We start from the raw sequence: 16,078 nt of genomic DNA, 5'->3' as shown, positions 1-16,078 counted from the left end.
AATGCAATTGAGTTAGTTTGGGGTATAGCCAAAAATTTTTATGATAAACATGCATCCAAAAAAAACAGATGACGTGTTTAGTTTATGGAAAGAATCGCAAGAACAAATAAAGGCAGAACAATGGCAAAATTGTATTAGACATAATCGTTCAGTCTTTTCAAACCGAGCGAGTTATAGATGAGGTCCGGTCTCTAATTATTCGGAAAGACAATTCAGATAGTGACGACTCTGATAGTGAAAAATCAGACAGTGAATAGGACAAATCGTTTGCTAAACAGAAGTAACAAAAAAGTGTTTCGGGAATTCAATTCGGACTTTGTGGTGTGTTTTAGTTAAACGATAAAGTACCTTCGGTCTAATTACTGGACTGCATATTCTCAATAGCTTTTGTAATAATTACTGGACTACACGTGTTTAAACATTTTGTTTTGCTGAAAACTCGGAAGTAATTTAGTGCCAATTTATTTCAAGGTTATATTTAATACAGTGTCTGCAGAAAGTAAAGTCTTGGATGTATTTTATTCAAATTTGGACATACCAGCAACTTGGCAAGTATTTTCGAATTTAACTGCATGCAAAACCATTCGTATAATTTACCAGAGACTTATAGAGACCTTGATGAACATTTGATGTCGACAAATAATTTCGAGTATTCGAAATATTCCGTCCCACTTCTTTTAACACGCCCTGTATATGTATATTATATTCATTTTATTTGCCTTTCTTCTTCTTTAGGTGCCGTCTTCTTAGCGAAGGTTGGCGATGACCTCTGCAAAGTCTTCCCTATTTTGGGCTTTCCTTATTAAACTTTAAAAGTCTAATCCTGTCCAATATTTTATGTTGCGCAGCCAGGTCATTTGTCGTCTGCCCGGGCCGCGTCTGCCTTCTATTTTCCCTTCTATAATAAGCTGAAGGAAGTTGCCTTTGATACAGTAAAATCCAATATTATTACTGAACATAAAATACAAGAAAATTAAATATTTTTACTTTTCAAGCGATCGGAGATCAAATCAAGAACATTACGGCCTTCTCCAGCTGATTCTCCAAGGGAAAGTAAATGGTAAGAGCGGACCGGGAAGAAGACGCATTTCCTGGCTTCAAAATTTACGAAAGTGGTATAACACGACTACCACTGAACTGTTCCGCGCTGCAATAAATAAAGTAAAGATAGCCGTGATGATCGCCAACATCCGGAACGGATAGGCACTTTAAGAAGAAGAAGAAGCGATCGGAATTAAGTATTAACGCCCCTCTGTTTGAGGCCTACTGATCATATATCGTAATTACATATCGGCAGTCATAGAGTAAAAGGAGTATATTTCCATTGTCTACGTCTACGCAATAAATTATTTCGTGGAACTGCTCGCCACTGCAGTTAAAACACGCTGTAGCAATGATAATTATTAAGGTTTCATACCGCAGCGCCGCCACTGTATGTTTTCTAATATGATCAATGATCAAAGAATTATTGACGCAGACTGGCACTGACGCAGCGAGTTTCCTTTTTAAGGCGTTCAAACTTGTACCATTGTAAAATTCAATATAGTCAGAAACCACATTGGCATCCAGCTTTTTTTTTTTAATTTAAATACGATATCGACCTATACGATAGAGCTGACTATGTATGGTTGGTGCACCTATTTATGCTAGAACTTGAAGGATTTTTCTGGTAGCGATTTATGTTGGATGGACTGGATACACTGCGAATAATTATGTATAAAAAAGATATAAATTACTTAAAAATACTGACGAATAGTCATGAATAGTTTGTGTTCAAAAAAGAATTTAGTATAAGCAAACCGTACTAATAATGAAAATTCGAAAAAGCTAACGAATACTGCATTTCCCTTTTTGTAGCATTTATCGATTTCCAGAAAGCTTTTGACAGCAAAGATCGTTGGGCTAAACTGAAACTAAGCTGACAAATGCAGAAGAAGACAACTATTAAAATGGAAAAACAGATGATCAAACATGTCAATGAGTATGTTTATATGTTTGGGACAACTAATCAAAATCAACAAAGAACATGGGACCACAAACAAAGAAGATCAAGGTTAACTTGGGTGGCGTTTGGTAAATTGGGATATTCTTCTTATTCTTTCTTCTTGTTCGGCTTGCTTCCATTATGAGATCGCACAGATCTCATCGAATTTTTGTCCTCCACAGAACTAACTCTATTCTCCCAGTCACCTTCTCTGAGGTCTCTGTCTATCATAGCATTTTCTATGTACGTTTTCCATCTCATATCAGGACCACAAGAGAGCTCTGTTTTCCAACTGTTTTGTAATTGAGCATTCTACTTCCATTTTGTTCCATATTTCCTCTGTTCTGATTCTATCCTTTCTGATGATTTCTAAACATCTTCTTATAAAGTTCAATTCAACTGTCCTTATTGTGTTTCGTATTGTTGTTTTCATTGGCCATACTTCCGCTCCAGATAGGAGAATATTTAGCACAATTCTCTGAAAGATCCTCTTTTTGTTTTCTTTGGTAAGAGTGTTGTTCCATATGACTTCATGGAGTGTTTTCGTGGCCTGTTTTCCCCGTGCTTTTCTTCTTTCTATATCTTTCGTAAAAGTACCACGGCTTATTATTGACCATAAATACTTAAAAGTTTTAATAACTTTTAATAGTCTCTTCTTGTAAACTTAAGTTCAAATCTGCAACCCCGGATCTAATACCTACATAAGTATTCGGTCTTACAAGTGCTTATTGTAAGTTCTTATAGCTCATATTCTTCCTTTAATTTCCTTATCATATATTCCATGTCCTCCCTGTCTTGTGCAAAGATGACTTGGTCATCTGCGAAAAATACGTAATATATTCTCTTTTACTGGTTTGCCCATTGTTCCGCATTTTCTATACAATATTTTTAATGCCTTTTAGTCCCTCTTTATAACGATTCCCTATATAACGATAATTCCCCTATAATGATGAAAATAGTAAACGTTGTTTGGTTCGTTATAAGGACAATGTATTAATTCTTTCTCTATACCGATATTGTAGTGATGACTTTTCAGCGTTCAATAAACGATGGCAAAAGTGTTTTTAAAGCCCAGCCCACCTAAGTCACGAGTGGCAAGGTCATTGTAGAACTGTATAGATCGCGATATGCTTCAGTGGTTCCAGCAGCAGCAGCGTATCGACCATATTCCACTTTCTAAGCATGTGGTCTGGACAAAAGCTTTTGCAACTGAGCTTGGAATTGAAAATTTAAAGGCATCTGAGGGTTGGCTGAGCAAGTTAAAGCTGCGGCACAAGATCAACTATGGCCATATTAGCGGAGAGACTCGCGATGTTAACAAAAACGTAACGGATGATTGGCTAGAAAACGTGTGACCTGGTACTCAAAATTTAAATCGGAAAAGTGCGTCGGTGGAAAGGTCTCTAAGGAACGCATTACGATTTTAGTTGCCGCAAACATGACAGGTTCAGTGAAGAGAAAATTATTAGTGATAGTGAAGTCAAAAAATCCACGTTGCTTTAAAAAAAAATCAAAAATCTACCCGCGACCTACAAAGCAATCAAGAGTGCGTGGAAGACTTCGGAAATTTTTGAAAAATCGTTAAGAAAAAGGATGTCGAGCTTAAAAGGAAAAAAATCTTCTGCTTATAGACAATTGTCCTGCTTATCCTGTACTGTGCGACCTTCAAAAGATTGAACTTTGTTCCCTGCCAGCAAACACAACGAGTGTCGTTCAGCCCGTGGACCAAAGTGCATCAGAGTTTAAAAAGCCATTACAGGAGAAGACTTTTGATGGAATTGGTTGAGAAAAATGACAATCTCAAACTAAACGTTCTTGACGCCATCCTAAAGATTAGTAAATCCTGGGACGAGGTGACGAGCAATACGATAAAACATTCCTTCAAACACGCAGGATATCTGGAAGATCAAGGATTGACTGAGGTGAAGATGACCTGCCGTTCTCTGTTTAGGACTTCCTTTTCTTCTTCAACCTTAAGTAATCCAACTTTGGACATAGGCCTCCCCCATTGTTTTCTATTTTGGGCCACTTGCTTCCATTTGTTATCTCCGATCTTCTTAATGTCATCAGCCCATCTCATTTTCGGCCTTCCTCTGCTTCTCTTTCCTAACCATGCTCTATATTGTTGTATTTCGTGGTTCCATCTTTTATCCTTTATCCTGTTTGGGGCAGACAGTTTGAACTACCAATCACCTACGGATTGAAAGAGCTAGCAGATTTCAAAGAAGTTGATGAAAATGTAGCTACAACCTCTGGACTTTCTGACGAGGACATCCCACAAACAGTTTCGGATAAATAAAGAAGAAAACAGTGATCCTAAAGTGGAAGCATAGCTAGAACCAGCTCCGACCCCTCAGCAGGCATTGGATGCGGCAAGAGTTCTTCATCGGTTTTTCATACATCAGGAAGACGATAATATGAGTGCTATGGAAGATTATATACGTCTTAAGGACAAGGTCAGGTCAGTTCTGTCATTTCATTAAAAAGGAGCAGATATATAATGGAATCTGGAAAAAGTAGTAAGAAGTAGTGGAGAGATAACAATGGTCAAATTTAAAAACAATGGACGGCCAACTATCACGAACGACCGTGTGAGATGGGTGCACTCAGTAAAGACCCACCCGCGTTGTATGCTACGAGAAGAATTTCTCAATCATAATATGGATGAGTTCAAAAATTTTCATGCTTTTCGTACTTTTTTTTACTAGTAAATATAACTTTGGTTTTACTGTATGTTCAACTTTTGTTTTTCTTTTAAACATATATTTGTCATATCATATTTATGTCAGTTTTAATGATATGGAAATGTTACAATTTTTGTTTAGATGACTACGTTCTTAATTTGTGTATATTAAATTTAACATTATCGTACCTATCCTGCCACTGGATATCATCGACATGAACTCGTGTACCATGAAACCTATTTTCGCTTTAAATTTCCAGCTTTTGTGCATTTTTGAGGTGAGGCGACGGCCGGTAATAAAGCTGTAATTTATTTACCGCAAGGCATTTCGATCGCGTGATGAAAATTCAAAACCACTAGCTTTGCTCTGCAAAATAATTACGAGCGCTGTTAATGTTTTCATGAGAGCTACAATCTGTGTAAACGTATACCAGGGTGCTTTTAACCTTTTGAAAGAAAAACATATTTGCAAAAATAAGTTTTGCAGAAGGTTACGAAATATATCACGCGATATTTGTTTGTTATATTTCTGTAATTCATAATTAATTTTGCGTCGCACATTGGACGACGCAATATAATAAAAACAGTCTTAACCACTGTGTGACTGTGTCTAAAATATAAATATCAATTAATAATAGTTTGTAGTACTCACAACAACCAGATGTTTTAGTTTTAGGGCAAAGCGCGAGTTAAAATACAATTTATACAGCCTCACAAAAAGTATCGCGTAATTTTTAAAACAAAAAAATTTAAAAAGTACCAACACCAATGTTTTGCAATTAGACAAGGCGAAAAGCTCGCGTTCGTTCGGAAAAATATTCCCATGAGATTTTTTTGCATAATCACTTTCATACGATATCCCAAAATAAGATTCAAGAGGTCGTCCAGGCGAAAAGTTGTTCAAATTTGTTTAAACAATTTTTTTTAACAAATTCTTCTCTTCTTTTTCTTCTTTTTATATAGATATTACTCTGTCTGTTTTTTAATGTGCTTCCAGTAAGTTGTCGTTCCATCGTTTTCGTGGTCTTCCTACTGCTCGTCTTCCTATTGGGGAACCGTCTCTTGCTGTTTTTACTACTCTATTTGTTGTCATTCGGCTTATATGATTGTTCCATTCTATTCTTATATTTCTTACCAAATTCGTGATTCTCCACCTTGCATCTACGTCGTATATCTGTACTTCTAGCTCTGTCCCATAGTGTCTTACCATCAATTTTTCTAAGTGTTTTCATCTCTGCTGTTTCTAACATCCTTTTTGTCCTCTCTGTGTCAGGTCTTGTTTCTGCCGCGTATGTCATTATTGGTCTGATGACTGTTTTGTAAATTCTGCCTTTCGTTTCTTTCCCGATAGTTTTATTTCTCACTCTTCAGTTTCGAGCTTTCCGTAGCTATATAATGTGATGCCTAGATATTTAAACTAAATCACTTGTTCTATTATCTGACCTTCCAGCTCAGATTTAAATCTTAGTAAATTTGCTGTTGTAACCATGCATTTTGCCTTTTTTGGGGAAAAAGATTAAATTGGTACAGCATACGTTGTAAATCATCTTCACTTTGAGAGAGTAGTATTGCGTCGTCTGCATAGCAGATTATTTTAAGTTGTTTTTCTCCCATTTGGTATTCTTTTTTAGTTCTTACTTTTTTATTATTTCATCCATTATCAAGGACTCAGGGAATCTCTCTGTCTTATCCCATTGCCAACTTCAATAGGATGGGTTAGTTCTTTTTCTACTTTTACTTTTATTGTGTTGTTTTGGTAGTTATTTTCGATAGTTTTGATTATTCCTAGAGGTATCTCTCTTGCGTACAGTAAATGTATAACGTCTTTTAATTTGACCCGGTCAAATGCCTTGTTAAGGTCCACGAAACATAGATATGCCGGTCTGTTGTATATGATTTCTCTTGCACTTGCCCCATTATAAATATAGCATCGGTGCATGATCTCCTGTCCTAAAACCTTGTTGTTCTTCTGCTAGTTATTTGTTATCACTTTGTTTGTTAATTTTAGTGTTGTGTTTAATAGATTAATTCCTCTGTAAATTTCCGGGTCTCATTTGTCTCCTTTTTTGAAGAGACGTATTAGGATGCTTGATCTCTATTCTTGAGGAATTCTGTTTTGTTCTATTATTTTTTGGATTAATTTTAATATCAATTTTAACAAATTGTAACGATTAATTTTTTGGCCCCGACAAATTGTTTTTGAATTTTTTGGACCATTTTAAACAAAATAAGTCTGACTTGATCGTGTTCGAGTTACAAATAATTTAAAACCGAAAAATTCAAAGTTACTATTTTTAAGGCTGAGATTAGAAGTAAAGAGGAGAAGTAAAAAAATGATTTTTGAATTCCTCAAGGTCCCAAATTCAAGTTCAAATCACAAGACCAAACAGAATTAGATGGGCTATAAATAAGTTTCGGCCATATAAGTCTCCAGGGATAGATGGCATATATCCAACACTGTTGCATATTGGATTAGAGGTATTGATACCACACCTATGCAAGCTCCTCAAAGCCAGTGTAGCATGGGGGGTCGTACCAGAAATATGGCAAAAGGTCAAAGTCATATACTTGCCTTGGGTAGGTAAACCAGGTAGGTGACCAAAGTCATATAGGTAGATATATCAGAGACGAACTTCTAAAAGATAATCCTATAAGCAATCGTCAATATGCATACCAACCTGGTAAATCTACGGACTCTGCGTTGGATGATCTAAATAGGCTTATCTCAAAGTCAATGGAAGACAAAGAGATAGCAATGGCCGCTTTTTTAGATATAGAAGGGGCATTTAATAATGTTACCACCAGCTCTTTGATAAGGGCTATGAATAGACGAGGCGCACGGTAATATGCAGATGGATAAGGGCATCCCTGGAGAATAGGACAGTAATGTCCACTCTTTCTAAAGCAACCATCAAAGCAAAAGTAGGCGGAGGCTGTCCACAAGGAGGAGTTCTGTCTCATCTACTTTGGGCAACCTTGGTAGATGATCTCCTCAGAAATCTGTCCACAGAAGGCTTTTATTGTCTAGGATATGCTGACGATATAGCAATCGTTGTCAGGGGCAGGTTTGCTCAGGTAGTGTCTCGAGAGAATGCAAGCAGCCCTAAATATAGTTGACGACTGGTGTAAACAAGAGAGACTGATAGTCAATGCTCAGAAAACACACATTGTCAACTTCACCAAAAAAACAGCACTACAAGACCTAAAACCACCGGTGCTGGAAAGAACAGAGATTTCATTTGCCAAAGAAACAAAATACCGTGGGGTATATTTTGATCATTTGAAAAACAAAAATGATGACCAATCTCGTCCCCAATGAGCTAATAGAAATCGAAAAGTCGCCCATAGAACTTGTGGAAAAATATGTGTATTTGGGTCACGAAATAAGGTTAACGCGAGATAATCAAACATGCGAGCTACTCAGAAGAATAAGTCTGGGTTGGGCTGCATTCGGAAAAATGAGAGACGTATTTAAAACAAATATACCGATCCATTTAAAAAGGAAAGCTTTTAACCAGTGCGTTCTACCAGTCCTCACATACGGAGCAGAAACCTTAACTCTCACAAAAACATCAGCCGAAAAATTGAGAAGGACACAACGAAAGATGGAGAGATCAATGCTTGGAATAAGCTTAAGAAATAGAATAAGAAATGAGGAAGTTCGTAGACGAACCGGAGTGGAAGACATTATCGAACATATTACAAGGCAAAAATGGAGATGGGCAGGACATGTTGCAAGAATAAAAGACGACAGTTGGACAAAAAAATTGCTTGAGTGGAGACCACGGGCTGACAAGCGAAGCCGAGGAAGACCCCCAACGCGATGGACCGACGACCTCAAAAGAATCGTGACCAATTGGATAGCAGAGGCGCAGAACAGAAGCAGATGGAAAAGTCTAGAGGAGGCTGGACAACAAATGGACAACTCAGGGCCGATTGAGGATGATGATGATATTATTTTGATCATAGGCTTACATGGAATATTCACATTCTAAAAAACCACACAGAAAGCTACTATGTCCTTGGGCAGATGTAGAAGAATGTGCGGTAAGAATTGGGGACTTAACCCCAAAATGACTCTATAATTACATACAAGGGTTATTAGACCCATGATAACCTATGGCTCGGTGACGTGGTGGACAAAGACGCAGCAAGTGGGAGCAATAAGGCTGCTAGGTAATACACAAAGGCTAGCATGCTTGTGTATTACGGGGGCCTTAAAAACAACTCCTACTGTATCGCTGGAAGTCCTGTTGAATCTACCACCACTTCACATCTTTATACAGGGCGAAGCCAGATCCGTGATGCACAGATTAATCCATAGTCAGCGACATATAAGCCAGATACATGGTACTGACAACAGGGGGCTAATCGAGGAGCTAAAAGCCGATATTGTGATGGGGAAACCTATCGATGCAACAGTTTCGAGATATAGCTTTAACAATAAGTTCACAATTAAGATACCAGGCAGGGAAGACTGGAATAAAGGTGTACCCATACAAGCTGCTGCTACCTGGTACACGGATGGCTCAAAAACATCGGAGGGTGTGGGAGCCGGCATAGTAGGGACAAATCAAGGGATAGATTTCCCGGTAAGTCTATCTAAGGATGTGACAGTTTTCCAGACGGAAATAACTGCAATCCATCACTGCGTGGAAGAAATAAAAAGGCAGGAAAGAACGCTCTGTTCAGTTGCCATCTTCACAGATAGTCAGGCAGCGCTTAAGGCACTCAATTCTGTAGAGGTCAATTCTAAGCTAGTATGGGATTGCGTGTGTGCCCTAAATAAACTAGGAGACCGTAGCAAGGTTACGGTAGCCTGGGTACCGGGGCACGAGGGTCATAAGGGCAATGAAAAAGAAGATGAAATGGCCAAACAAGGCTCATTATTGCCATTCATTGGATCGGAACCCTTCTGCGGAGTTGCAAAATCAGTAACAAGAACGGCTACAAGGAAGTGGGTAGCTCACAAATCTCTGGAATGGTGGAGGAATTCACCAGGACAAAGACAGGCGAAACAGTTCATTAGAGAACATTTCCCAAAATTTACGGCAGACCTAATAAGCAAAGACAGGAAAACAGTCAAGGTCATAGTAGGTCTTCTAACAGGGCACTGTAAGCTAAATAGGCACTTGAAGCTGATGGGACTATCAGATGATGACCTGTGCAGATTCTGTCACCTTGAAAAAGAAACACCAGAGAACATTTTATGTCAGTGTGACAGTCTGGCAAATATGCGGTCCTTTGCATTAGGAGAAGAAAATCCACCGGCAAATAGCTACATGGAAGGTACAGTCTCGAAGCTACTAGACTTTATAAAAAGGGTCAGGCCAGAGAATGTTATCTAGGACTAGAGGACCACAATAGATCTGAAAAGGTCGCAGTCGAATAGGCCGAAAGGCCACCTCTCTTAATCTAATCTAATCTAATCTAATCTACTGATACGCTTCTTGGTAAAACTCATAAGGACAGCTAAATTACACGATGATTTACGACATTACGCGTATGACTCATTTCATTATTTCTTTGCGGGAGTATACTACAACTATAGTTAATACTACTTTCAGCTATATGAGGCCAACATCTACCTGAAACTGTATTCAACTGCAACTTCACCTTACCTCCAGATGTGACAGAAATATATTGTGCCATAAGTATCATTTTTTCATCTTTAATTGTAAAGCTTTTATCTGTTATCTTTTATTTGTTCCCGCCAAAATTTCTCATTGTTTAGATTTGCCTTTAAAGCGGTCACTATACTACTCGCGAAATTGATCGAAGTTCAGCGACTACGAGAGTGTAGACAGGTACTTCATGCGACTTCGCTTCGCCTCGTTCTACTTCCGTTCTGTGTCGGTTTTTCGCGTCCGAGTCAAAGAGCCCGAAGTTCGAATACGAAGTGTCACACTACATTACTCGACTTCACATACTCGATATCATTGCTAGTGCAATAAAGCCTGCCTACCGACACCGACTGAGTTTTCTCGGCAATTCAACGAGTATGTAGAGAGTAACCCCGTCTCGATTAACTTCACTTCGATACTTCGTCCGAACGAGCTCGATTGAGAATGTAGACGGCGTTTAAGATCAGATGGAGCTACACCTGAGAGACATAATAGTGGAAGCCTAAACAATTAACATCCAATGTTATAGCTAGCTCTTATAGCTATACAATATCTATTACGAACAAACTGCAGCTGTTAGAGTTGGGGATCAGTTTACAGACGACATAAAGATAAAAAGAGGTGTGCGACAGGGATGTATATTGTCCCCATTATTGTTCAATACATATTCAGAGCACATTATGAACCTAGCGCTAACTTACATAGACGAGGGAATACTTATAAACGGAGAACGATTAAACAACATAAGATACGCTGATGATACTATAATTTTTGCAGACAGTTTCTCCAGGGTGGCAGAAGTAAGTAGCACGTTTGGGCTTGATTTTAACATCAAAAAACCAAATACATGGTTATAAGCAAAAATAGGATACCACCTGGTCAATTACTAGTTTACTAACAACCTATAACACAAATCACCAACTTTTGTTATCTGGGTGCAAACTTAAATGAACAGTGGGACCAATCGACGGAAATTAAGATAAGGATCGAGAAGGCTATTCGAAGGATCGAGAAAGATCAGCTTTCGTTAAAATGAAAAAAAAATCTTTAACAGCCACGATATAAAATTGGAAATAAAAGTTCGTTTACTAAAATGCCAACGAGTTACCAACGAAGAAGTACTACGGACCGTACTTCAAAGTAAAGTGCATGGGAAAAGAGGTCCAGGACGAAGAAGAATATCCTGGCTGCAAAACCTGCGAAAATGGTTTAACTTAACCACTACCGGACTTTTCAGGGCAGCAGTCAACAAAGTCAGAATAGCCATGTTAGTGTCCAACATCCGTAACGGATAGGCACCATAAGAAGAATTTATAGCTAGCGAGTCCACTGTTATACATTGGTACATATATTGTTACAAACTGAATGATTGGCGCTATTCTCTGCATGGATAAGTATAAATAAATATTCAGATATCGTTGCCGCCAAAAAAATTATTAATACTGTATGTGTACCTACGATTTTCTGATATTTATTTTTTTTTTGTAATTTATATATAAAAATTGTGTAATATAAAAGTAAAACTGTATTAAAAAATATAAAAAATCGATCTGCTTTCCATCCCTTATCCATGATCCACATATAACCGCGACTTTTACCAATCGACCAAATCATATAGAGTAATTGTCAGAAGTGTGTATGGCATGTGCCAATAATTTGGTTACAAGCGCTCCTATTGACCGGGTTACAAACCTTTTTTATATTCGTTTAAAACGAAAAAAATCTCCATAACCTTCTATGACGTCTATATTCGGTGGTATTATGTAATATTAAACATTTAATGCATTGCAAAGAAAGTATATGAAATATCTTCATTTCTTGAATTTCCAACCATATAATATTAAGGATTTATGTATCCATTATACAATATAATCATATATATTATTGTTCAGTGTAAATATTTTCATTTTCGAAAATTGAGGTTAGTAGATGTATTAAAAACATATTTGTTTTCTACCTATAAAAAAATTTCCATATAAAGTTGCATAATAACCATGTTTACAATTTTCAAGTCGATGAGCACCACATCAAAAGCCATTACAGAATGCAATGACACTAAATTATATTCTAAATGAGGAAGTTTCAATTGTTCCAATTCATGTAGTTCTACTATTTACAGGACAACCTTGGATGTGCCGACAACGACGCTTTTGTTTGTATTACTCGTATTGTACGAAATCAATGAAATAAACAGACAGCTACGCTAACGAGATTTTTTATTTATAATTTAGGTTATAAGCGCATAATTTATTAAAAGTTATCGGAAAACATTTATAATGTATTATTGCATGTTTTTTAAGGAATGACTAACGAGCAGTGCTTAGAAATTTATGGAAAATATAAACACTACTAAATTAAAAAAAGGTATTTGTTATTGGAAAATCGCGTATGCAACCCTCCGAGAGCCGTGAGACGCTGTCGAGTGGTAGGTGCACTTCATATACGGTCGTGGTCAGTAATTCTGCAAACACGGCTCAATTCCGTGTATCAAGCCATACCTAGGCTTAATTAGCCTTTTCCCGGTATGCAGAGCTCCGCAGAAAGTGAGCATCCATATCCTAGATTTTCATGAGTCAGAATGGACCAGAAACAAACAAATAAAACAGCCAAGTCACCCGGAAACTGTGTTTCAGGGGCTTTGTATAGTTCGCTGTAGAATTTAGTCACGAGTATTATTTCATTTCTGTCTGTGATTCTGGTGTCTTTCTTTGTATTTTCTTATGTCTTCCTTAATACTTTTCCTTATTGTCTTACAAACATTTATTTTACACTTTCACAATTAGACTGACAATTTTTAAAATAAGTTAAAATACACATAAAACAACAAAAAGTGTATACTGGAATAGACGAGTTTCTTTATTTTGACTTAATTTTGACTTAAATGAATTGCAGAATATTGCTGTAGATGCTGCTTAGCTGATTCGTATCTGCTTTATTACATTTTTTATGTTAGTAATATAACACATTTCCAGTAACAGCCTGTTTTTATAATTAGTTGCTGTTTGTAGGATTTCAACATTGGTAGTCAAATTTGTGACCTGTGTTGATGGAGTGTTCGATAATAGCGCATGCGTTTTTACCTTTATGGCAGTCACTTTTGTGCTGGGTAATACGTTGTTTTAACCATTGGCTTGTCTGTCCAATATAGCAACCTTTGCAGCCTAAACACGGTATTTTATAGATTGTATTGGTAGTATACATTACTGGTGTCTTATCTTTGACACGAGAAAATAGACTTTTGTTACTAATACCGCTGTATCTACCGCTTGGTGGTCACACTATATATATATATATATATATATATATATATATATATATATATATATATATATATATATATATATATATATATATATATATATATACAGGGTGGTCCTTAAGTAATTGTACAAACGAAAACCGTAAATTCTACACTTTAAAATACTACGATTTAAGCCAACTTGCTTTAATAAAATGTTGATATTAAGAAAGATACAGGGTGTTAAAGTGGAAATTTAAAATTCTATTTTTCGCTATAACTTTTACGTTTGTAAATATTTTTGGACAAAAATTTATAATTGGATGCTTTAAACCAGGATAAATTATAATTTTATAAAAACGTTAATGTAACTTATAGAGGGCGCCACATATGCCACATGTGTGGCATAGATTTGCGCTTAATTTTTTTGCTCTTAAAGTTAGCTCTATTTGTGTTAAAAAATATTAAAGATACATTATTTTTACAAGGAAAAGGTATACTTGTTGATAACCTCAAAATTTAACCGTTTTCGAGATATTCGCATTTTATAAGTCAGCTGCATAATAATTCTTAGTTGTAATATTTGTGCGGTGAAGCACTGAATACCTGTAGATAAGCATAATTCACAGTTTATTCTTATTACAACAACTCAAAGATGATAATGTAACATTACAAAATTTTTGTTATGGCTGCTAAATGTCTTATGAAAATATTCTTCATCTTCTTCTTTAGGTGCCGTGTCCGTATTCAGACGTTGGCCGTCATCATATTTACAATTTCCCTTTTATATCGCTTCTTAAGTTTCCATACCTACTGGAGTTGTATTACTTTTTCCCTATTGTAAAATGCTGAAAACCCAAAATATGTGGTTTATGAAAGATGGTACACCACCACATTCTAGAGAGAAGGCAGTGAGAACATACTTAAATATAACTGTTCTGAACGTTGGATTTATCGTGGCAGTCATATTCCTTTGCAATGTGGTGAGATATTGATATAATTATTTATAATTATAATATATAATTATTTAATTTATAAAAAATCCCAAAAATACTTATCATTCATTACGTAAATTATTTAACCATTTTTATTAGGACAATTAGAAACTAAAGCCCAGGTATTAAATAACACATATGTGTCTTGTTTCAGAATACTTTTGCTACCAATCTAACCTTAAAGACTCAGCATATTTACAAAAACATCATCGTTGGCCTAATAACCGATATTGTTATAAATATAGTAAACACACAGGTAATTTAGTTCAGCATAATATTAGTTCGTTAGTTAATCATAATAGACCATTTGTTCGAGATGTAATTATAGTTACTCGTAAGCTGTAACGTAATCATATAAATAAGTAATGACATCTATAGGTTATTCTGTGTTTATGTAAGTAACCAATGAATCAAATACATCACAGTTTAACCTCTGCCACAAATAAGATGTAGTTCCATAATATACCATAAGGTTTGGATATGTATCCAAAAGAATATATTTATCCATTATACATTATAGCCACCACGTAGCCCAGAATTTAATCCGCTTGATTTTGGTGTATGGGGCGTATTAAAACAACGTGTCTATAAGAATTCCATAAACATTCGCAACCAACTATGGGAAGAAATAGTTTCTTTAGAACCAATGATGTTATTTAACATGAGACGATCTTTTATGTAATATATTGACAAATGAATTAAAGAAAATGGTGGACATATCGAACACTTACGTTGACAAAAAGTTATGTTATTTAGTTTAACTATTTCTTAATTTGGTTTGTAAACAAAATGTTTTGATTATGACTTTAATTTAACATAAAACGTAAAATGTTTGATGTAAAATCCCTATTATTCTGTTTTTGTCAAATCCTATTATTAATTATCCTGCTGATATATTTATTTTATTTAATATTTCGTTAACTATTGACTTTAGTTAAAGGTATTTTATACCAAAATTTAGATTTATTAATGTTTTTGTCTATTTTTCCTTCGTTGCTTGGAGTAATTGCCTTAAATCAGAATTATGCAGCTGATTTGTAAAATGCGATTATCACGAAAACTGTTAAGTTTTGAAGTTATTAAGAAGTATACCTTTTTTTTTGTTAAAATAATGTATCTTTAATATTTTTTATCAAAAATACAGGTAACTCAAGTAGCAAAAAAGTTAAGTGCAAATTTATGCCACATATGTGGCATATGTGGCGCCCTCTATCAGCTGCATCAAAGTGTGCATCAAATTATAATTTCTCATATTTAAAAGTACCCAGTTGTAAATTTTAATGCATAAATCTTTACAAACATGAAAGTTATAGCGAAAAATAGAATTTTAAATTTGCAACCCTGTATCTTTCTTAATATCAACATTTTATTAAAGCAATTTGGCTTAAATCGTAATATTTTAAAGAGTAGAATTTACGGTTTTCGTTTGTACAATTACTTAAGGACCACCCTGTATATATATATATATATATATATATATATATATATATATATATATATATATATATATATATTTCATTTAAATTCAAAATATATCATTTTACCCAGTATAAA

At 35.6% G+C, this 16,078-nt stretch overlaps 1 protein-coding gene across 8 annotated transcripts in view; it reads right to left on the bottom strand.

Moving 5' to 3' along the window:
• The window catches only part of LOC140441291 (uncharacterized), a 345,941-nt gene that overhangs the window by 62,095 nt on the left and 267,768 nt on the right, over window positions 1–16,078 (bottom strand). The window lies entirely within an intron of this gene.

This window comes from Diabrotica undecimpunctata, chromosome 5, assembly GCF_040954645.1.
Source record: "Diabrotica undecimpunctata isolate CICGRU chromosome 5, icDiaUnde3, whole genome shotgun sequence".
Classification (NCBI taxonomy): domain Eukaryota; kingdom Metazoa; phylum Arthropoda; class Insecta; order Coleoptera; family Chrysomelidae; genus Diabrotica; species Diabrotica undecimpunctata.
This window is presented reverse-complemented; position numbering and strand designations above follow the sequence as displayed.